The sequence below is a fragment of the Piliocolobus tephrosceles genome, chromosome 15 (assembly GCF_002776525.5).
Source record: "Piliocolobus tephrosceles isolate RC106 chromosome 15, ASM277652v3, whole genome shotgun sequence".
In the NCBI taxonomy this organism is placed as follows: Eukaryota; Metazoa; Chordata; class Mammalia; order Primates; family Cercopithecidae; genus Piliocolobus; species Piliocolobus tephrosceles.
This window is the reverse complement of record NC_045448.1, coordinates 86,728,557-86,750,815: the sequence shown is the minus strand read 5'-3', so window position 1 is coordinate 86,750,815 and position 22,259 is coordinate 86,728,557. Positions and strand designations below refer to the sequence as shown.

At 48.8% G+C, this 22,259-nt stretch overlaps 1 pseudogene; it reads left to right on the top strand.

Moving 5' to 3' along the window:
- Positions 1-19,550: 19,550 nt before the first annotated feature.
- On the top strand, positions 19,551-19,691 carry LOC111551157 (annotated as a pseudogene).
- The last annotated feature ends 2,568 nt before the right edge of the window (positions 19,692-22,259 follow it).

Sequence of the window (22,259 nt, the reverse complement as noted above, 5' to 3'; positions counted from 1 at the left end):
TGCCTGCCTTGTTTACTGCTATATCCCAGCTAGTAGAACAATCCCTACTACACAGTAGACACTCAATAAGTACTTACTGAGTGAATGAAGGCCCACTCCTCTGTGCGGACCAAGACCTGCTCAGCTATTCAGTCAGCTGCTTTGACCAGAAAAAAACAGTGGATCCAGAGACAGAGTTGGTCTTGTCAAAGGCACAGCTGCCCTGACTGCCAAGAACTTGTGGTTGTCTTGAATCCACAGTCTTCTCTGGCATTGGGTTCCCCCACCAGATCAATTGAGTTGAGAACAATGGATTCGAGTCAACAGTCATTCTTTTTTTTGAGACGGAGTTTAACTCTGTTGCCCAGGCTGGAGTGCAGTGGCACAATCTCAGCTCACTGCAACCTCTGCCTCCCGGGTTCAAGTGATTCTCCTGCCTCAGCCTCCCCAGTAGCTGGGATTACAGGCACCTGCCACCACACCCAGCTAATTTTTGTATTTATAGTAGAGACGGGGTTTCACTGTGTTGGCCAGGCTGGTCTCGAATTCCTGACCTTATGATACATCCGCCTCGGCCTCCCAAAGTGCTGGGATTACAAGCGTGAGCCACCACACCCGGCTAACGGTCATTCTTACATTGGACAGATCTTGAGCTGAGCCGGGCACTGTAATGGGACTAGTTAGAAAGGTAAGTTTGGTGACCAGGCACGGTGGCTCAATCCTGTAATCCCAGCACTTTGGGAGCCTGAGGCAGGTGGATCCCTTGAGGCCAGGAGTCTGAGACCAGCCTGGCCAACATGGCAAAACCCCATCTCTACCAAAAATACAAAAAATTAGCCAGTTGTGATGGCACGCACCTATAATCCCAGCTACTTGGAAGTCTGAGGCAGGAGAATCGCTTGAACCTGAGAGGTGGAGGTTGCAGTGAGCCGAGATCACACCATTGTCCTCCAGCCTGGGCGACAGAGCGAGACTCCATCTCAAAAAAAAAAAAAAGAAAAGTTTGGTGAGGTTTCTGCCACCAAAAGCTCACATCATGCGAAGGGACCATCCCCATCCCTTCCTTTATCCACCATAACCCTTCACTACCCTCTGTAGAGCATCTGCTAAGGCTGGGGTTATGCAGCAGTGAATAGAGAAAACCTCTACCCTGTGGAGCTGACATTCTAGTAAGAGGAGACACAGTCCCCACCTCAAGGAGCTCCAAGTCCAGTAGGAAAGAAAATCCAAATCTGAACCAGCACAACTAAGGAAAAAGTTGTGGGAATTTAGAGTGTAGCCAAACAGCTCTGGGGGACTTCCTGGAAGAAAAGGCATTTGAACCAGGCTGGAAAGATGGTGAAATTTGGCCAGGCAGACCACCTTCCTGAGAAATGCCTATGGCTTGCTTCCTCTCCTCCTCCAAACCTTTGCCCTTGTGTCACTTGGTCACCGAGGCCTCCCCTCACCACCCATTTCCAGCTGGAGCCACCAGCCATTTCACCTTATGACATGCTCTATGCTTTACTTGTACAGCGTGTTTGTTTTGTGTCCCCACTTGAAGAAGAGCGGAAGTGGCAGGTAGGAGCAGTGATTGGATGTGGGCAGTGCCCAGTGAGGTTCCCACTGGCAGGTGACATGACACTGTCCTGACCATCGAGGGTCTGCTAGGGATGATTTCAGCTTCAAGGAGCCCTACCTAAGGAAGAAACATGGTCGGCCCCAGAGGATAAACACGCTGCCCTGGAGCAGCAAGTCTCCAGGCTCTCAGCTTCCTCTGCCTGGCATCTGACTTGTCCCTGCCTTCTCTTGCTCCTCTTCCCTCCCCCTGACATGCTACTGTCTCCCAGATTCCTCATTCTGAAGGCTCTGATGGATGCAGGAAGAAGGCTAGGGTCCCCTGCTGGTGCTCTGCTCCTCTCCTGTGCCCTATGAGATTCTGTTTCCGCAAAACAATATTATTCATCATATTAACCTGTTTGTTAATGTGAATTTTGATCGCCTTTGTAGTTTTGCTTGTATTCATTTATTAATTTGTTTTGGGCTTATAGTTATATACAAATTAAAAGCATAAAGCACAAGAGCATAATTCAGATCTTAAGGCTCTGGGACAATGTGTTTCCTTTTGGGACAAGGGTATATGTTACTCAAGTTCAAGAAGCTCTGGGCTGGACACTCTCTGAGCTTTCTGCAGCTCTGACTTGGTGGTCTGGAAGTTGAGAGATGCATTCTCTTCCCAGGACCAGCTCAGTACCCTTCGGCATCTGCCTCCCCTGTCCCCGACCCCCCCCCCCCCCCCCCCCCCCACCGCAAGCCTCAGCCTCTTCATCTGTAAATGGAGGCCTATTCATCTGTAAAAGGGAGGGGGAGGTGGAACCCACAGATCTCAAGCTCTTCCCATCCCTGGTGTCCTAGGATTTGTCTTAACCCTCTTAAAAACCCCAGAGCACAGCAGTGGGGAAAAGTGAAACATTCACTCGTGAGAAAGCGAGCTCCCCTGCATGCCTAACATCCATCGCAGGCAAGAAAAACTGTCTCCCAGGGCCTCCGTGAGCCCAGTGAACACCAACGAGGGACCAGCCGGGAGGGCAGGCGGTGAGCGAGCTGCTCATTAGGGCTTTGCTCATCAGGACCTAGTTGTCAACAGCCTAACGAGGCTTGGCTTGAGCTAGTGATCTCCTGGGAGCTGTTAGCAATCCCCGCAGATGCGCTTTGTGGTTAGATGTGAAAGAGCGTGCTGACTTCTTCTTCATCTTCTTCTTCTTTAAGGAAAACAACTTTCAGTTCCCCAAGGAGCACATTCCTTCATTGTGAAGTCTTCCCTCCGCATTTCCCCATTCCCTCGGTAAAGAAAGGAAGCAAAAAAGCCTTGGCTGCTGCTTCTGCGTAGGCTCCTCAAACAACAACAGCAAAAAACTATTTTTGCAGCTCTCTGAAAAAGTCCCCACTGATGGCAGCAGCCAGAGAACATGAGGGGGCAGAACAGAGCTGACGCAATGCACATTTATTAGCAATGAGGAAAATTAATAAGGCACCAGCTCAAGGGCAGCCCCACAGACCTGGACACCCCAGGGACAGCTGTAGACCTGGTGGTCCCCAGGCTGAGTCCTCAAGATGCCTAATCAGTTGCAATTCTAGATCAGCACAGCTGGAGTGAGGCTTGGAGATCATCTAGTCCAGAGGACAAATGCTTTTTATCACGCATGCCAAATCTAATTGATTGGTAGAGGCTGCCTGAAGCTCTGTGTTAAAAAGGATCTTGAGGCTGCATCTGGGTCCCTTTGGGAATGAGTGCTATAATTGATTAGCAATGTCTGCCATAGATGAAAGAAGAGGAGTGGCAGGATTCACACCATGTGTTTGCCACTCCTGGTCTAGTTCAATCCCACCATTTTTTTTTTTTTTTTTTTATGAGAGAGACTGAGTCCTGATGCCCATTGTTGGTAGGGTTTTCCCAGTCTTCTCAGGAATCTGACTCCTGTTGGTCAGTGGCAGGTAGCCTGAATGTCTCTGAGCACTGAAGATGTCAGATCCAAAGACTGTCTCCAAAAAGCCAAAACAACTACTGATTTTAGTTAATGCTATAAGCTGCCTGTTTCATGGAAATAATCAGTAAAATTAGTTGTCTCGTGGAATCGACTGGTCAGTTCAACCAATGTAGGTGATGTATCAGGCCCGGGTAAGCCCCAGACCAGTGTCTACCTAACATTAGTGGTCAGTTTTGTCAAAAAGAGTTCATGGGGGAGGCTAACCAACTATCGGAGCTCAAGACAACAGAATTCCCAAGTGGTCAACAAAGTTGTTCTAATCAGATGGATCACCATCTGTCTGATTACTACCAGACAAACTTGAGTCAAGCTGTTCTAACCATCGTGGCCAGGACTCCACCTCCCTCACCCTCATCTCCTCCTGCCCTTCCAGCCTGGCTTCTTTCCTTTCCCCTCTTGAGCCGGTGACAGACCCTGCTTCCTCTGGCAGAGAATCCTTCTGCGGTAGGTTGAACACCTCGAGAAAGTCTTCCTGACTGATCCAACACCTGCAGATAGTTCAACTACCTTAGAGCCTCTCCTTCCATCTGTGACAGCTCAGAAACCATTCAGGCCACTCCTCATTTTAACACTGAGGCTTGAGAATGGAAATGGCTCACTTGATATCATACAGGAGGTAGATTGTTGACTTTAACCAATTGCCCCCCACTCAGTTGGCTCAGGTCTCCTGATTCCAACACCAGGGTTGTGGTGGCTGCCCAGGGAAAATCCATTCTGTCTGGTTCACTGAGTTTCGTGCATTACTCAGAGCAACACAGATAACTTCTGAGGACTCCCGGAAGTGGGCAGACCTTCACTCTGGGATGGCAAAGAACTTGACAGTGATGGGGGTCTGTGGGGGAGTGTGAGGGGGGCGTGGGTCATGGGTAAGGGGGGTAGGCTGCAGGAGAGGGCTGACCTGGTATGAACCCTGGGGGGACTGCCAAGGGGCCCAGCCGCTACCTCCTGGGAACAAGGAAACAAGGTAGTTTATCTCTCTGGCCTCTGAGTGTTTGTCATACTGCCCCCTGGAAGTCTACCCTGGCATCTTAGGTCTCCAACATTCCCCATCTTTAATTCAACAATCCTCTTTTGGGTGGGGCAGGGAAAACAAGCCCTTCCACAAGGAACTCGGCTAAGTGAAAACTGGCCCTCAGTGGTGGCAGACAGAGCCCAGGTTTAGGTCAGGGATGGTCTTGAGTTGACCCCCGGTTCACCACTTACAAGCTGGGAGCTTGGCTGAGTTCCTTGATCTCACTGGATCTCAGTTTCCTTGTTTGCAAAGCCAGGATAGAAAGATTACTGGCCCTCGTAGGGTTTTTGTGAGGATTAAAGGGAGATTATCAATGTAAAGGGCTGAGCACAGGGCTTGGCACATGGTAGCTAATAACTGCACCTTGGTCTCTCCTCTCCTCTCAGTGCAGTACTGTACATGCTTCATTCAGGGCTCTGATCTCACCACACCTCCTTCAGGAAGCCTTCCCTGGACACACTCAGCCCAGAGGAACACACTCAGCTCTGGGGAACTTCTAGGCTCACCTGCCAGTGTTCTATACTGAAAGCCTTGTTTCTCCAAAGAACCCACAGATCACTGGGGGCTGATGTGGTCTGCTGCCCTCCTCGCTCCTGCAAGCTCCCAGCTCAGAGCTGAACACACAGCGCATGCTGAATAACATGGCTGCACAAGCTCCTGGCACCCTCTCCCGGCCCCGGCCCACCTTATTCCCCCAGATCCCCTGACTTTCCAAACCCCTGTCTCATTTGTTCCTAATGCTTCTGTCTCCACGTCTCCAGAGCTCTGTTTGCATGAGGGAAAAAAGTCTACACACACACACACACACACACACACACACACACACACAGCCCAGAAAGCATCCAGTTGCTCCCGGGCCGGCTGCCAGCGATTGAGTGACCTGCAGCTTCCTCCCCAAATCACATTCCACTGGCACGGATCTTGCCCCGCCTGACGCCAGCCTCCGAACTCGCCCCCAGAGCAAACATTTCCAGTTGGCAGCTCGGCCTTGTTTTTCTGAGGCCCTGATTTGGGCTCCCTTATAGAAAATAGAAAACAAAATTCATGGGACCAAAAATGAAATAAAATAATTTTTAAAAGGATGGACGGCCGGGGGAAGGCATTTGCTCCAAGTCACATGGAAAAATAGAAGCTTCAGGGTGTGCAAAGAGTGTTTAAGAAGCAAACACACATGCTCACCATCCCCCCTGCCCTGCTGGCTTTGAGGCTGTGATCAATTCATTCAGGCTGCTGTCTCCCGCTAAAAGACTTACTCTGTTCTCATTCACAGCTGCGAGGGGAGGACCTGGGAGAAGGGTGACGGGAGACCACAGATCTGAAAGGGGAGGGTGGTCGGGGTTACAGGACTGTTGTTTGTTCCAAAGGGGAAATTAGAGGAAGAAAAATAAACATGGCCAGCCAGATTTTAACCCCAGTGCATGAGGCGTCCGGGGATAGACAGGGTATGTGTGTGCGTGTGCTGGCGTGTGCACATGCCTGTGGGCGCCGCCGTGTTTGCCTTCTCAAAATAAGAGCTGCTCAGTGGAAAGATGTCATAACCCAGGCTCAGGCGGCGGGGGGACAGGCCAGCCGGGGGGAGCCGAGGCTGGCGCCCAGGCCTGCCGATGGGGTCAGGCAAAGGCCGGGTGTCAGAACAGGGGACAAGGGCCAGGCGTGTGATGCCAAAGGTCAGCCCCCAGCTGGGGCTCAGTCCATGGGGAAGAGGTGGTCTCAGGAGCATTGCTAAGAAAGGATGAGCTCATGGGATGTGGGGCTCATCTCAGCAGGGGAGGGTGGCAGTGTGGGGAGTGAGGCCCCAGGGGAGGTCTGTGGAGGTGGAAGGGACTAGGTGAGGTGGCAGGGTGGGGAGGAGGACAGGGAGGTGGTTAGCGGACCGCAGAGTGAGGGCAGATGGCCACCAATCTGGCTGGGTCACAGAGCTGAGGAGCAGGGCTGCAAAGAACCTCCTGCCCAGGAACAAGGATGCTGGGAGGTGGCATGGGGAAGGAGATAGGGATCCCAGGACTGAGAGCACGTGGGACCTGGGCTGAGATGTAGGGTCTTCGGCCCAGCAGAGTCCCAGATGTGTTGTCAAGCATCAGGCCAGGAGTGAGTGGGCAGTCACACGAGAAGCCGGGCAGGTCCTTCAGCTTGGGAAGCCGTGAGACAGGGCGAGAGCAGGCAGCTCAGAGCTGGCACGAGGACCTGTGTGGCTGGGCTGCTTCTCCATGGTGCCAGCTTCTCCATACAGGGAAGATCCTGGCACCTTTAAGGGAGCTGGCAGTACCAAAGAGATCCCAGAGTGAGGGCCTGATGGAGTCTGCAGTGGCTGTAGGTGCTCAGCTTGATGGTCAAGGGCTCTGGAGCAGGAAGGTACATAGCCCAAGAGGGAAGATCCAGTATCCCCCAGAGGGCGATGGCAGGACCGCCTGTGTCCTAATCACATGGGGTATGTAATAAAATGTACCTTTCTGCCATTCTTCCTACCTGCTGGATCAGAACCCGTGTGATTGGGCCACCGAGGAGCTGAACTTTAGATGGCCAGCCATGGGATTCTCCTGCACATTCAAGCTGAAGAATCCGTGCCCGAGCTGATGTTGCCAAATCCTTTGACCTTCCTGGCCCCTCTTCTCTGGCTGTCCACTATCTGTCCAGACCCTAGGAGCCACAGGACTTTCTACTTTTCCTTTACCACAGTCTTCAAAGAGAGTAGTCGACAAACCTTTCCCAAGGGTATTTTGACTTTGATTCTGAATCTTTGTGAACCCAAACAAATGAGTCTCTAATGGTGGAAATTCAGGCCTGGAGAGAGGCAGAAAAAGAATCTTGGGAAGAACATGGGGTGCCTTCCAACTAACCCTCAAATTCACTGTGTATCTGGTAGGCCCCTAAGATAGTTTTTTAAAAAATATGTTTCCTTAATTGATCAGTTCTCAGAATAGTGACTTGGTTCTTTTTTATTGTCATTTTGAATTCTTGGATTTTTACAATATTTAATGTGTTTCAGTTCATTGCAGGATTTTTGTATGTTTGTTTTGGTTTGTTTTTGAATGCACAAATAATCCCATTTTATCCAGTGGGAGCTCCTTCAAGTTGGCACCTGAGTCCTTTTGACGTGCCCCTCATGGTGTTTGATCACTTTCTCACTTTCTGGTTCAGGATGTTCTCGGCTCATCTTGTATATTTGTTGCTCCAGACCTGGAAACAGGCAATTCTCCAAGAAACCTTGGTTCCCTTCAGTGAAAAAAGATACTTAGAGACCACAGTTTGGGCACTATACGTGCTCAACCAGAGACAGCTTCTTTTCTTTTTGTTTCACAGTCTTCTCGAATAACTTGAGTCTGGGCCAAGTGCATCTGAAGGACACCACATTCTGCCCTATTAAGTGTGTTTCTCCTGGATCCCAGGCTGTCTCTTCCTTGGAGGTAACTGCCCACCTGAAGCAGCCTCCTTTCTTTTTCTTCTGTCCCCAGAGATTAACCTCAGTCTCCAGGGCTGGTCCATCAGCCCCAAAACCCACCCCACCATCTCTTTTGGGTGTGTACTGGAATGTGAGATGCACCAAGAGAATTGCTTACCTCTCTATGCCATAGGTTCTTCATCTGCAAAGTGAGGTTTTAAGGATTTTATTTTTCTTCTTTTAGAGTTAGGGTATCATTCTGTCACCCAGGCTATAGTGCAGTGGCACAATCACAGCTCACTGCAACCTCCAACTCGTTAGCTCAAGTGTTCTTCCCACCGCAGCCTCCCAAGTAGCTGAGACTACAGGTGCACACCACCACACCTGACTAATATTTTAATTTGTTTTTAGAGATGGGGGTCTTGCTATGTTGCCCAGGTTGGTCTCAAACTCCTGGTCTCAAGCAATCTTTCTGCCTCTGCATTCCAACGTGCTGGGATTACAGGCATGAGCCACTGCACCTGGCCAAAAGTATTTTAAATGAGATAATTCAAAGTTCTTAGCACAGTGCTTAGCAAATAGCACTAGAATACCATATAGATTTGTATTATTATTATTTTTTCTTTTTTTTCTGAGACGGAGTCTCGCTTTGTCACCCAGGCTGGAGTGCAGTGGCCGGATCTCAGCTCACTGCAAGCTCCGCCTCCTGGGTTTACGCCATTCTCCTGCCTCAGCCTCCCGAGTAGCTGAGACTACAGGCGCCCGCCACCTCACCCGGCTAATTTTTTTTTTTTTTTTTTTTTTTTTTAGTAGAGATGGGATTTCACCGGGTTAGCCAGGAAGGTCTCGATCTCCTGACCTCGTGATCCGCCTCGGCCTCCCAAAGTGCTGGGATTACAGGCTTGAGCCACCGAGCCCAGCCAGATTTGTATTATTAATAGTGTCTGCCAGGGGAAACTACAAGGTCTTTATGTGTACAAATAGAATTTCTGGCAGACTTCTCCAATATTCCCCAGTAAGAGGGTTTAAGAGGGTTTGTAGATCCTCCCACCTTGCTGTAAAACAGAGACACAAAGGAATTTCTGCCACATTAGACCGTTTGAAGGAGGGAGCCCCCAGTTGGAAAAGGAGCATTCAAAAGAAGGAAGAAGCCTATGGAGGGATGTCTTACGCTGCAGGAAACACACAAATGTGTGTAGAGGATGGTGGGCACTGCAAAGCATGTGTGGGGTAAGAGGAACTTTGTGTAAGTATAAACCAGAATCGCAGGATGGCAGGGCTGCATGAAATTTTAGCCTGTGGGATCTGAGGCAGCTCTAGGGACCAGCTCCCCACTCCCCACTTATTGACTGGCAGTCAATAAGCTGGTCACAGATATTCCTGTTTCTCCTCTTTCCACACAGACAGTAGCTTTGCATGACTCTTCCATCTTTAAAATTAGGCACAGCCATGAGGTTTGCTTTAGTCAATGAATTGTCAGCAGAAGGGGCGTGTGTCACTCTAGATAGAAGCCTTAAGGGCCAATGTACAATTGGTCAAACTTCCTTCCCCTGCCTTAGCCTGTGTTCCCGTGTGACTGTGGTGCAGAGGCTTCCCTGCTGACCTGTGATGGACAGGTCATGTGTGGTCAAGAAGAAATTCTTGTTGGGCTTAGCCCCTGAGATTTGGGGTTGTTTCCACAGCAGAACCTAGCCTGCCCTGTCTGATTGCTCTCTATCTCCTTCTCAGTGGTTTATCCCCTGTCTCAGGGAGACTGCTTCCCTCTGTGAATCTGCTCCATCCTCTTCTCATTCTTTCCCCTGACTCTAGGATAGCTCTTCTTGCCTTGGAGCCTTGGAGCTCCTCATCTCCGCTTTCACGTCTCTTCCACTTGCCTGACATTCTTCTAGGGCCCATCTCTGCTTTGTGGCTTTACCTGTAACTGTCATTCTTCAGGATCTCTTACTTCGGAGAGATAAAGAAAGACTCTGACTGCCCCAGCGCATCTCTTCATGCCAAGCTGCACATCAGTTATTGCTGGCTGTGCAGCAATAACTGGCTCTCTGGGCTCGATCCCAATCCCTGGCCCAAATGACTAGAAAGGACAAAGACAAGTGATGGGGGTGCTATTACAAGATACAAAACACAGCGCCTGCCCCAGGATGTGATAGGGGCATGGCCACATGGCAGGGGCTATGAGTGGGCAGATACCAGGCCTAGGGAACGGGTGAGAGAGAGGGAATGATGTTTGCATTTAAGCACTAAATCAAATTAACCTTCCATCTACAAGATACTAAACATCTGGCTGAAACAAGAGCACTTTGACAGAACATCTGGATATGCACTCGGCACAGTGTGCAGCAGCTGGATCCTTGGCAGCATCTGCGGGAGTGACTGATGTGGGGTCTCCTCCGTGTGTTTAACATCACATTTGTGCTTTCCTTTGCCTGTAACAGAAAACCAGATTCACACTGGTTTAAATTTTAAAAGGGAAATTTTTAGCTTGCTGGGCTGAAAAGTCCAGAGATGAGGCTGGCTTCAGGTTAATCTAACAGCTGAACAATGTCACCAAGGACAGCTGAACAATGTCACCAAGGACCCAGTTTCTCTGTTTCCTGACATCAGTTTTATCCCCAAACTGGCTCCCCTTGGAGGTCCCAGAAAGGCTGCCAGAAGTCTGCACAGTTTCACTTATCTTGCTAACATCAGAAGAGTGGGTTCATATTTGTCCCCCATGTTGCTAGCAATAAAGCCTGACACCACCTACTCTGATTGGACAGGACTGGGCCACATGCCATACTGATCCAATCACTGTGACCAAAGGGTAATGGAATGTGCTGACTGGCCTAGTCACATGCTCCACCTTGGAACCAGAACCATGCAGTTCTGAAGCCAATTTCTTCCAAACTGCATGAAAGCCAGGCACTGTGGTTCATGCCTGTAATCCCAGCACCTTGGGAGCCAGGAGGATTGCTCCAGCCCGGGAGTTCAAAACCAGCCTGGGCAACATAGCAAGATGCTGTCTCTACAAAAAACAAAACAAAACAAAACAAAACAAAATAAAATAAAATAAAACAAAATAAAATAAAATAACTGGGCATGGTGGCACACGCCTGTAGTCCCAGCTACTCAGGAGGCTGAGATGGGAGGATCACTTGAGCTCAGGAGGTCAAGGCTACACTGAGCCGTAATTGCACCACTGCACTGTGGCCTGGACAGCAGAGCAAGACTCTGTCTCAAGAGGAGAGAGAGGAAAAAAATGAACTGCATGGATTCCCAACACAAGTTGGAGAATGTTGAGAAGAGGGAAAAGGGCCATGGAGGTATATCTGCTGCTAGACACAGGGTTGGGGCGGGGGTGAGGCAAGCGAGAAGCCTAGGGCACAGAATTTAAGAAGATATTCCCCCTCGGGGTCATGTGTGGACCCTGAACTGTCATAGTCCTGAAAGGGAGCATCTCCTTAAATGTTGTGCTCATTTAGACATGCCATTTACCTCACCCTAGTGACAGTGTGAGCCCTGGAGGCACAATAAATTACCCCAAAACTTGGTGGCTCCAAACAACAAGCATTTATCATCTTACAGTTTCTGTGGGAAGGGAATTTGCAAGTAGTTTAACTGAGGGTTCTGGCGCGGGGTGTCTCATGGGATTGCAGTCAAGATGTCAGCCAGTGCTGTAGTCATCAGAAGGCTTGCCTGGGTCTGGAAATCCACTTCCAAATGGCTCTTTCACGTGGCTGTTGGCAGAAACTGAGATCTCAGTTCCTCCTCATGTGGTCTCTTCATAGGATTGCTGGAGCTTCCTCATGGCATGGTGGCTGGCCTCCCTCATAGCAAGTGGTCCAAGAAAGAGCAGGGTGAAAGCTACCCCGCCTTTTAGGACATAGTCTCAAAATTCATACAGCATCATTCTGCTACTTTCTATTCCTTTGAAATGAGTCACTAGTCCAGTCCATATTCAAGAGGAGGGGAATTAGCTGCCACCTTTTGTAGGAAGGAATGCCAAAGAATTTGTGGACGTATTTTTTTAGTTTTTAAAAGTGTTATTTATTTTTTGTTTATAGAGACAGAGTCTTGTTCTATTGCCCAAACTAGAGTGCAGTGGCACGATCATAGCTCAATACAGCCTCAAACTCCTGGGCTCAAGTGATCCCCCCCCTCAGCTTCCCAAGTAGCAGGGACCACAGGCGTACGCCACCATGCCCAGCTATTTTTTTTTTTTTTTTTTTTTTTTTTTTTTTTTTTTGTAGAGATAGTGTCTTGCTGTGTTATCCAAGCTGATCTCAAACTTTTGGCCTCAAGTGATCCTCCTGCCTCAGCCTCCCAAAGTGTTGGGATTACAGGTGTGAGTCACTGCACCCTGTCTATAGACAAATTTAAAGGCACTCCTTGAGACAATGACAAGATAACTGGGTCACTAAAGATGCTTGAATTACAGCTTCCTTACTTCCCATTATCTAAGACTGAGATAATACATATGCTTTATCTCATGTGCCAACTTTGCTTGATTGGTAATGACTGTCTGAGAGAGTTAAGATTGATTGTTAATATCTGCTCTTGGCCAAACCAACACTCATTGCTTCCTATGATTTTGATAACAGAATTTGTCTTTGTTCAGGATCCAGCTACAATGTGCTCAGAGAAGGTGGCTCCCCCATCATGAATCAGGATTGTCCTAAACGATACCTCCCATGGGAAGGGGTAATCTCGTTTGCTCTTGCCAGCAATTGTGACGCAGTTTGGTCAAAATAAGGGGAGTTCTGATGGAGAGGTTCCGGAAAAGGTTTTCCTTCTGGATTAAATGGCAGTGGTGGGGAGAATACTTCCTTTGAAAGCAGTTTTAGAAGGACATAATGCTTGTAGGTCAGGCTGCCACATGACCACCCAAAGGAAAAACTATAAGAATTTCTAGGAGATGGGGCCAGAGCCCAGACATCATGGAGCTGCTGGGTTAACTGACCCTGGAGCTGCCCTCCTCTGGACTTCTTGTTTTGAGCGATAACAAATGCTCTTATTGACATTCTAATTGGGTTTTCTGTTATGGGTGGCCCAGTGCAAGCTAATCGATATGTGAGATAGTCCCACATATCAAGATGGTTTTATGTTCCTTCATATACCTTGAAGAAAACCAGACAAGTTCCTTCCTGGCATCCTGTGAGAATATGACTCAATATGACTTATCACGTCCTTCTTCAGGATCACAAGGCTGTCTGGAGCCTCTTCTTGGCTAAGTAGGAAAGTAGAACCCTGCACTTTGTCTTCTTTCCTTTTGTTAGATGCAGATCTTTTTCCAGAGACCTTCACCAAGGAATCCAGAGCCACTTCAGGTCTGGGACCCAGTGAGTGGCAAGTTCATTGATCTCTGGGGAAAGGGAAGGGCTTTTGGCCCTCAAGAAACTTGTTTATGATAGACCCCTAAGACCCAGTCACCCAGGAGTGGGGACCAGGGATGCCAGGGGTCAGGTCTGGCAAGGGCGCTAACTGCTCCAGAGCCTACCCCATTTCTCTTCCTGTTCCCTCTTCTCCTTCCAAGAGCTTCTCTTCCTCTCTACTTTCCTCGGCCCCAATATCCATTGTCTGCTTTTGCATTGAGACTGTTATTCTGGACACATGGATGCTCAAAACCAAGGCTGCATTTCCCAGCCTCCCCTGCAGTTGGGGGCAGCTGTGGGAAGTGTATTCTGGCCATTGAGAGGCAGGGGGACGAGTGTGTCAGCTCCTGCGCTGGTCCATAAAGTGGGGTACAGTACCCTTCCTCTACCCTGCTGCTTGAAATAGACTGTTGTGTGTGGGGGTGGGCATGTTTGATCATGAGGATGAGGATGACACCCTGAAAATCATGGAAAGAGAAGGCTCCTGGGCTCCCACGGCAGCCCTGGACCTCCTACTTCTGATTGTTATCTAAGTGAAACTTCCATCTTGTTTGTTTGAGCCACTGTTATGTTGGGGTCTGTGTTACCTGTAGCCCAGACCTTTTTCTCCCTTCTCCTCCTTTCTTTCTCCTCCTCTCTCTTCTTTATATTGCTCTCTTTTCTCCTTTTCCTCCTTCCTCCCACTCCTTTTTTCTCCCAATCCCCAAAGCCGCTCGCCTTCCCGTCCTCTCTTCTCTCCAACCCACTAGCTTCTTCCAAAATGGCAGGTGATAGACACAGACACCAAGGGTGCGGAGAGCCTTCCTGCTCCCTGATCTCTGTGAATGTGTCCCTGTCCCAAAGGCCCTGGCTTGCTGGGGATTTTCTCCCACCCAGGGGAGCCTCCTGCCGTGTCCACCTCTGTGCTCTCAGGATAGCCTGCACCCAGGGAGGAGGCAGAGAGCCAGCAGGGCGCCAACCTCAGGCAGCCTGTCCTGTAGCCCAATGCCCGGTGTCCAGCTCCTGTCTCATGATTCCGCAGTGACCGCTGTGGTGCCTGGAACTGGACGCTTGCCTGGGCTGCAGACCATCTGGCTGTGCCCTCTGGCTTCCCCAGAAAGGGATGCTCTTCGATGTCAGGAAGCTGACGCCAGCCTGCTAGGAGCTGGCCATGTCTAACTCTTTGTTCTTCAGCCTCAGATACAGACTTTGCCTGGGGTGGGTGATGGTGGCATGAGAAGAGAAGCCAAAGAGGATTCACTCGCCACAGAAACTTCATGAAAACCACTGTGCAGGCCCCTGTGATTTCCCCTTCCAGCCCTGCCCTCTGGGCCCCCATGCCAGCCCTCTGTCCCTGCTTAGCCCACACAGGCGACAGATGGTGCCTTGAAGACAAGTCCTGGGATGGGGCCCAGGGTGCCAGTGTCAGCTGTGGCCGGGCGCTCCCCTTTCATCCTCCAGCATGTGGCTGGGATAACCCCAGCTCTTCACCTGGCTAAGCAGGGCTCAGCAGGGCAGAAGGGCTGAGCTGCATGAGGCCACAAGCAGGGATTAGAACCTTTGGGAGTGGAGGCCCAGCGGGGAGAGGAGAGATGGCCAAGGCCCCAGGGTGGGCAGGAGAGTTAAGAGAGGCCAATACTGGGCCCTGCTTGCAGCCAGTACCATGAGTACAGGGCCTCTACTGGAGTCAAACCACAGGGAATGCATGAAGGACGCCCGTTTGCCTCCAGGCTGCTCTCAGAGAAGCTGGCCTCTCCCTGGGCCACGCTTTTGTTCTGGACTCCGACTCAAAGCCAGTTTTTGACAAGAAGCCAGGCTGGGAGCAGCTTCACCTGGGCACCCCCAGATCACTGACTGCCTGTGCAGTTCATGGTGGTGTGATGTCAGGTCAGCATTCTCCAGACGCTTTCCATCTGGAGTCAACACTATCCTTGCAGCTGCTCCGAAGGCCGCGCCCTGTGGCCAGCCATGGACAGGATCGAGTGTCCATCCTTCTGGAGGCCGAGCATAGGGCAGGGTTCGGAAGAACAAATATTCAAAGGCGGCTTTTTTTCAAAGACAAACTGAAAGCCAGTAGAGGCTGAGGGAACAGAGAAGCGCTTGTGGGGTGGAAGGGCAGAAACTCTGAGCCCGGAGGGAGCAGGAGAGGCCTGCCAAGTCGAGGGCTAGGCCAGGAGTGCTGTGGAAGCGTGTTGAGGGGGAAGCCGGAAACCATGGAGAGAGAGATGAATGCAAATAGGAGTATCTCTTTCTCTCTCTCTCATGCACACACGCACACATATGTAATTTCATGCCCCATCCCATTCTCTATGTTCTTTGAGTTATGCTCTGCCAGGAACACCCTCTGTCCACCTGGAGAATTCCTTTCACTCTTCAGAGCGTCACTAAAATATCACCTTCTCTGTGAACTGTCCTCTCCGGGGACCCCTCCCTCTCCCCAAGCCGATTCATCAGTGCCCTCCTGGAGTTCCAGTGACCCTGCCACCCCACCAAGCTCACACTACTGTGCTAGTGGATGGCCTCACAGCCCACACATCCAGCTCCCTGACCAGGAGGACCTCAGGGCAGGCCGAGGAGGCCTGGCAGAGCTCAGGCTGAGCAGACGAAGACACATGGTCACTTCTTTGCCCAGTGCTGAGCACACAGCTGGGGCTCAAACAAATATTAGTCATAACTATTTGGCCAGGGCCAAATAGTAACTGTTTGATTGTTATTGGTTGAATGTATGTCCATAGGCCTTTATCATAGGCCCACATGCAACCCCAAGTCACAGAGGTCTCTCCCGCTCGCTCTTCTGTGTCTTGGAGTTATTTGGTGGTTGGTCTTCAGTGTGGGGGAAAAGTTACAAAAAAAAAAAGCAATTGAGTTTTGTTGGAACAAACCAATGAAACCAAAGCTGCCCAGATTTTCCCGCCAGCCAAGAAGCCTAATGAGGAAGAGGGAGGCCTGGGAGCCTGGAGGAAATTCCTTTCTGCACCCGCCCAGACACATGGTGCCAGGCAAGGTGCAAGCTGCTTCACCTGTCAGAGCCTGGTAATAGCTTTCACAGCGTTGTTGTAAGAAACAAATGAGATGACAGACGACAAAGTGCTTAGCCAAACAATACAGCACATCCACAGAATCGTCTCATGCAGCCCCATCTCTCCCTTCTCTCATTTCCAGTTCTAGAAAACTGGCGTCAGTTACAAAGGCCTTGAGGAACTCCATGAAATTGTCAACTGTTGGAATGAGGATCCCTGAATGTTCTGGAGACAACAACATAAAAGTAGAGAAACAGGTCCATATTCGGTACTCACTGAATGCTTGTTGATGAGATTACATTTTTAAGAAAGATTTCTAACTCCAAATGTTGAAAATTAAAATCTATCAAGAGTGGCTGTTGACCCAGAATGGTTCAATTAACTGGAACTCTAGCCCCTGAACATTCTGCGTAACCAGAAATAATTTTCTCTGGGAAAACCCAGGGCCAGCTCACAATAAGCGTGACCTCACCCTGTGCTCCCCAACACTGCAGGATAGGGACATGAAGCCAAGGACAAATGTCACACATCTTCAGGGAGAACCAATTTTATTCCAAAGCTTTTTGGGAGGATGAAAATTACCAACAAGAATTTCCCTCGTTCTAAAGTCTGCATTTTCCCCACATTTTAACATTTAACATATAATTTTAACACTTTAACATCTAATGTGGTCATGTTTTTTGCTTCCCCAAAAAAGAAAAAGTTATATATCCTTAAATCCATGGTGCTGTTGCAGTGACAGCACTTTGGGACTAAGCAAATAAACCAATCACACAAATCGCTTTAAATGGAAATATAAGTTATTTAAAAGATAGTTTTTAATGATAAAACTTGCCAGGAGGCACTAAAAAGCAGAAGGTGAAAGGCCTGTGAACTTTTAAGAAAATGAAAGAGAGGTCAAAAAACAATGCTTTCCTATGTGGGCCACTGCATATCACACCCTGGCCTGAGTCCCTTCCCTCTCCCTTGCCCTTGGCCATGCTGCGGGGAAGAAGTCCAAGGATGGCTGCCCGACACCACCACCTGGGATTCACCTACCCAGAGGGAGACTGCCTGGGAAAAAAAATTAATGGCCGGGTGCAGTGGCTCACGCCTGTAATCCCAGCACTTTGGGAGGCCGAGGTGGGCAGACCACCTGAGGTCAGGAGTTTGAGACCAGCCTGGACAACATGGTGAAACCCCATCTCTACTAAAAATACAAAAATTAGCCAGGCGTGGTGCCAGGCACCTGTAATCCCAACTACTCAGGAGGCTGAGACAGGAGAATCACTTGAACCCGGGAGGTGAAGGTTGCAGTGAGCTGAGATTGCGCCACTGCACTCCAACCTGGGCAACAAGAGTGAAACTCCGTCTCAGAAAAAAAAAATAATAACAATAAATTAAAGATTGGCAAGGCAGGGGTGTCCCACGTGACACAGGAACCTCATGGCCCTTTGGTGACACACCTGTGTCCACAATGCCTGTGGGGTGAGCACAAGTGAAGACCACCAGGCTGCTGGGGGCAAATGGAGTACTGCAGCCATGCCTGCCCTTCCCCTTCCAACTCCACTCCCCTCTGGGCCAATCTCGGGTGAGGACAGAGCTTCAGGGACCACACAGGTCGTCAGCCAAAAATGAGTCCACTTTGTCAAGGAGTTACCTCACCCAGCCAGACTCACGTCAAACTTTTGCAGGAAGAATATGGCTAGGAGGAGAGCTGGAATCCCACTGGAATAAGCCTGGCTGGTATAAGCCTGAGACCCTCAGTCCATGTCTTTAAAGAAGGAAGCATCTGAGCTGGTGCAAGCTCTCCTGTCACTCTTGGGGACAAAGGGTCGTGGCAGCTGTGGGCCCAGCCCAGAGTGGGTAGGCAAAGCTGGCTCTCATGCCGTCTGGCTTACCGCCCCTCACTCTGGTCCTCACAACGACCTCTTAACCCCACCATCTCTCACCGTCTTCCTGAGCCCAGGTTGGGCCTGCCTCAGCTATCCCAGCCCACACCCTGCCTGGGACTCAGAGGCAAACCTCATAATTTCCAGAACATTTGACATTACTTCAGCATCTAATATTTTTCAACCTGGGACCATTTACCCAACATCCCTCCAGACCGAACTTCTCAGCCTCTTCCTGTGCCTCAGCTCACATGAAGGATGGCATTTGCAGACAGCTGCACACCTTGGGCCACCTCTAAGCCAAATCCCCGGCTTCTAATGCCGCCCCACTTTCTCCCACTTGGTGCTGCCTCCGAATCTCAGATACCGTCTATTTATTGCACTTTGCACCGCGTACTTCGGTTGCTTATTTAGGTGCCAGTCTCCGTTGGGGGCAAGTCCTGGGTTTTCTAGAGGATTTTTTTTTTTAAATCCCCGTGGCCCCAGTGACCAGCCCAGCATCTAACACACTGCCCGCAGGAAGTGTCCCTGAACCCCTTCTCCCGGGCCAAGATAGGACCTGTTTGAGGAAGACGGAAAAAGTGCTCCGTGAGCAGGATTATGAAACGACAGGGATGACGTGAGGGACTTTCGAAACCCTGGGAAGGAAGATGCCCACGTGAATGACAGCCCCTTGCTATTCTCGGCCACCAGAGGTTCAGGTTTTAACTCGGGACAGCTGCCCGGAGCCTGCAGTCAGCCGGGGACAGAGCCTCCCGCCAGCGCAGCAGACTTCTGCTGCCCCCTAGTGGTCCCGGGGCCTCAGCCAAGTGGGGTCTCCAAAGGCTCCTGCTTCTGTTCTCTGGGAAACTTCTCAGCCGCAAGGCTGAAGACAGAGATGTCCACCTCGCAGCTGCCTGGGGAACGCCTCTTTGCAACCGGGAACCAGGAGGAGCTAAGAGCAGGGCCTTAGGGGGTTTTCCATTTACAGCTTTGCAGTTGAACTCACAGTGTGACTTTCAGTGACCTCCTTCACCGTTCTAAGCCTTAGTTTTCTCATCTGTAAAATAGAGATTTTAATATGAATCTTCCCTCTTACGGGTTTTGTACAGATCAAGGGAGATAATAAATGAAAAATGTTTAACACATAGTAAAAACCTGGCACATACAAGGACCCAGAGGGGTGGCTATTGCTATTATTATAACGAGGAGAATCTGGGTGACCCTCTCGTCCACCCTTCTATTCCCAGGACCTGGGGGCTGCTCTAAGTGTCTGCTGAATGAGTGAATGTATTACAGGTGCTTTTGACTTTCTTCTTTCTACTTTCCTGTATATTCTAAAATTTCTACCATAAACATATTTATTTTTACAATCACAATAAATTGAAAAACTTTAAACAAGGAAACGTGTAAAGAAAAGGGAAAATGGGAGGAGTACAGAAAGTGTATGCTCATACTTACCTGGCAGAGGAGATACCATGATCACAAAGGTGGTTTTCCCAGGGTGAAGCTCACAATTGCACCCCGGAGGTGCAGACCCCTGTGTTTTCCCCAAATGAAAAAAAGAAAAGAAAGGAAGAAAAGTTTGTCCTCCCTTGGATTGACTCCATTCTCCTCCTCCAGGTGGTGATGGCAACGAGCAACAGGAGCACACTCCTTCCCCAAACACCTCACCCTCCACCTTCTCAAATTGGCCCAAGTTTGGACGGAAATGTTAGGCCACCCCAGGCGCAAAGCCCTGGCACCAGGCCGATTTCCTGGAGTGGGTGGATCTGGTTTGGTGGGGACTATGACAGTTCCATTCTGCCACCCTGGGCCAGGTTAGGAGCATTGCGCTTGTCACAGACTTTGGTCTTGCGGGTGTCGAGGCCACCATGGGCCTCATAATTATTTCCTTGAGTGCAGATTCTTTGCCAGCACAGAGAGGTGGTAGCAGGCCTGGGGTGGGGTTGGGGAGACGGACTGATGCAGACAGGGTCTCTCACAGCCACCATCAGGAGGAGGGGAGTGGAGTCAATTCAGAGGAGGATACATTTTTTTGCACCCTCCCACTTTCCCATATTTTCCCTTTTCTTTACCCATTTCCTCATTTAAAGTTTTAAAAGTTATTGTGATTATAAAAGCAAACATGTTTATGGTAGAAATTTTGGAATATACAGGAAAGTCAAAAGAAGAAAGTCAAAAGCATCTGTAATACATTCACTCGTTCAAGAGATACTTAGAGCACCCCCCAGGTCCTGGGAATAGAATGGTGAACGAGAGACCCCGTCTCAACCCTCCCAGAAATCATGCTCAGGTAGGGGAATCCCATTACCCTGAGACAACCACTTACAATAGTTTCATGTGCTTCCTTTAAGATTTTTTCCATAAATATATCTAACCTATATTTAGTTATTTCAAAGCTCACTGAGCTCATACTTATCTGCACCAATATATGCTATTTATCAAAAATATTCTATCACATGTATTGTTTTAATGACTGAGTGTTCCAACATAGAAATGTAAAATAATCCATTTAACGCATCTCGGGCTTTCAGTTACTAGCTTGCTTGCTTGTTTCCAATCGTTTTGTGATTCTAAATTACAATGTGATTAAAACATTTTAGATAATTTATCTGATCTGCTTCGATTATTTTTCTACAGAATAAAATAAATAAATAAAAATTTATTTTCCTAGAAAATAAATTATTAAATCAAATGGAATAAATATTAGAAGCAACACAAAAAAACCACTGAATGCTGATTATAAAGTAATACAAGCATTCTGAAAAATATTTAACAAAATAGAGAAAAGTACAAAGAACAAAATAATGCTCACCTAGAATTCCACTACCTCCAGGTAACTACTATTAATATTCTTTATACATAGCTTTCCAGTTTTTTTTATCTGCATATAAGGGCACTAAAATACAGTCTGGGCCCGGCGCGATGGCTCATGCCTATAATCCCAGCATGTTGGGAGGCTGAGGCAGGTGGATCACCTGAGGTCAGGAGACCAGCCTGGCCAACATGGTGAAATCCCGTCTGTACTAAAACTACAAAAAAATTCGCCAGGCATGGTGGCAGGGGCCTGTAATCCTAGCTTCTAGGAAAGCTGAGGCAGGAGAATCTTTTGAACCTGGGAGGTAGAGGTTGCAGTGAGCCGAGATCACGCCATTGCACATGGGCGACAAGAGCAAAACTCCATCTCAAAAAACAAAATAAAATCCAGTCTGACAGTCTTTGTATTTTAATTGGAGTTGTACATTTTTCTACGCATATTTTTCCAAAATGAGATTTTACTATAAATATTTTGATTCTGTGCTCTAATTTTTGATGATAAACTGTAATTTTCTATTATTATTATTATTATTATTATTATTATTATTATTATTATTATTATTTTGAGACAGAGTCTCACTCAGTCATCCAGGCTGGAGTACAGTGGTGCAGTCATGGCTCACTGCAGCCTCGATCTCCCAGGCTCAAGTGATTCTCCAGCCTCAGCTTCCGGAGTAGCTAGAACTACAGGTGTGTGCCACCATGCCCAACTAATTTTTATTTTTTCAGTAGAGACATGGTCTCAAACTCCTGGGCTCAAGCAATCCTTCCACCTCAGCCTCCCAAAGTGCTGAAACTATAGGCGTGAGCCACCACATCCCGCCCCATTTGTATACATTCATTTCTATCACCTCTTTTTTTTAAGCAATAGGGTCTGGCTCTGTTGCCCAGGCTGGTCTCAAACTCCTGGGCCCAAGCAATCCTCCCGCCTCAGCCTCCAAAGTAGCTGGCACTACAATCCAGCTATGGGCACACACCACCACACCCAGCTTCTACCACCTCGCTTTGAATGACTGCACAGTATTCCACTGTAATTATATACTATAATTTATTCAAGTGTTCCTTTATTCTTAGACTTCTCAGTTGTATACATCTTCTGCTATTAGAAGCCATGTTGTGATAAACATTCTTGCATGTGCATCTTTATGTGTCTTTGCTTTTTTAAAAGATTACTTGTCCCTTGAGTTCTCTGGTTATCCATTTCCAGAATAAAACCATATGTACTGACCATCCCATAAATAAGTTGTTGGTACTGTACATGTTTGACGTGTTCCTCTAGTTCCCTGCCTTGTTTTTATTTCCCTGGAGCTTGTTCTGCTTTTGTTTGGCTTGGCTTTTTCTC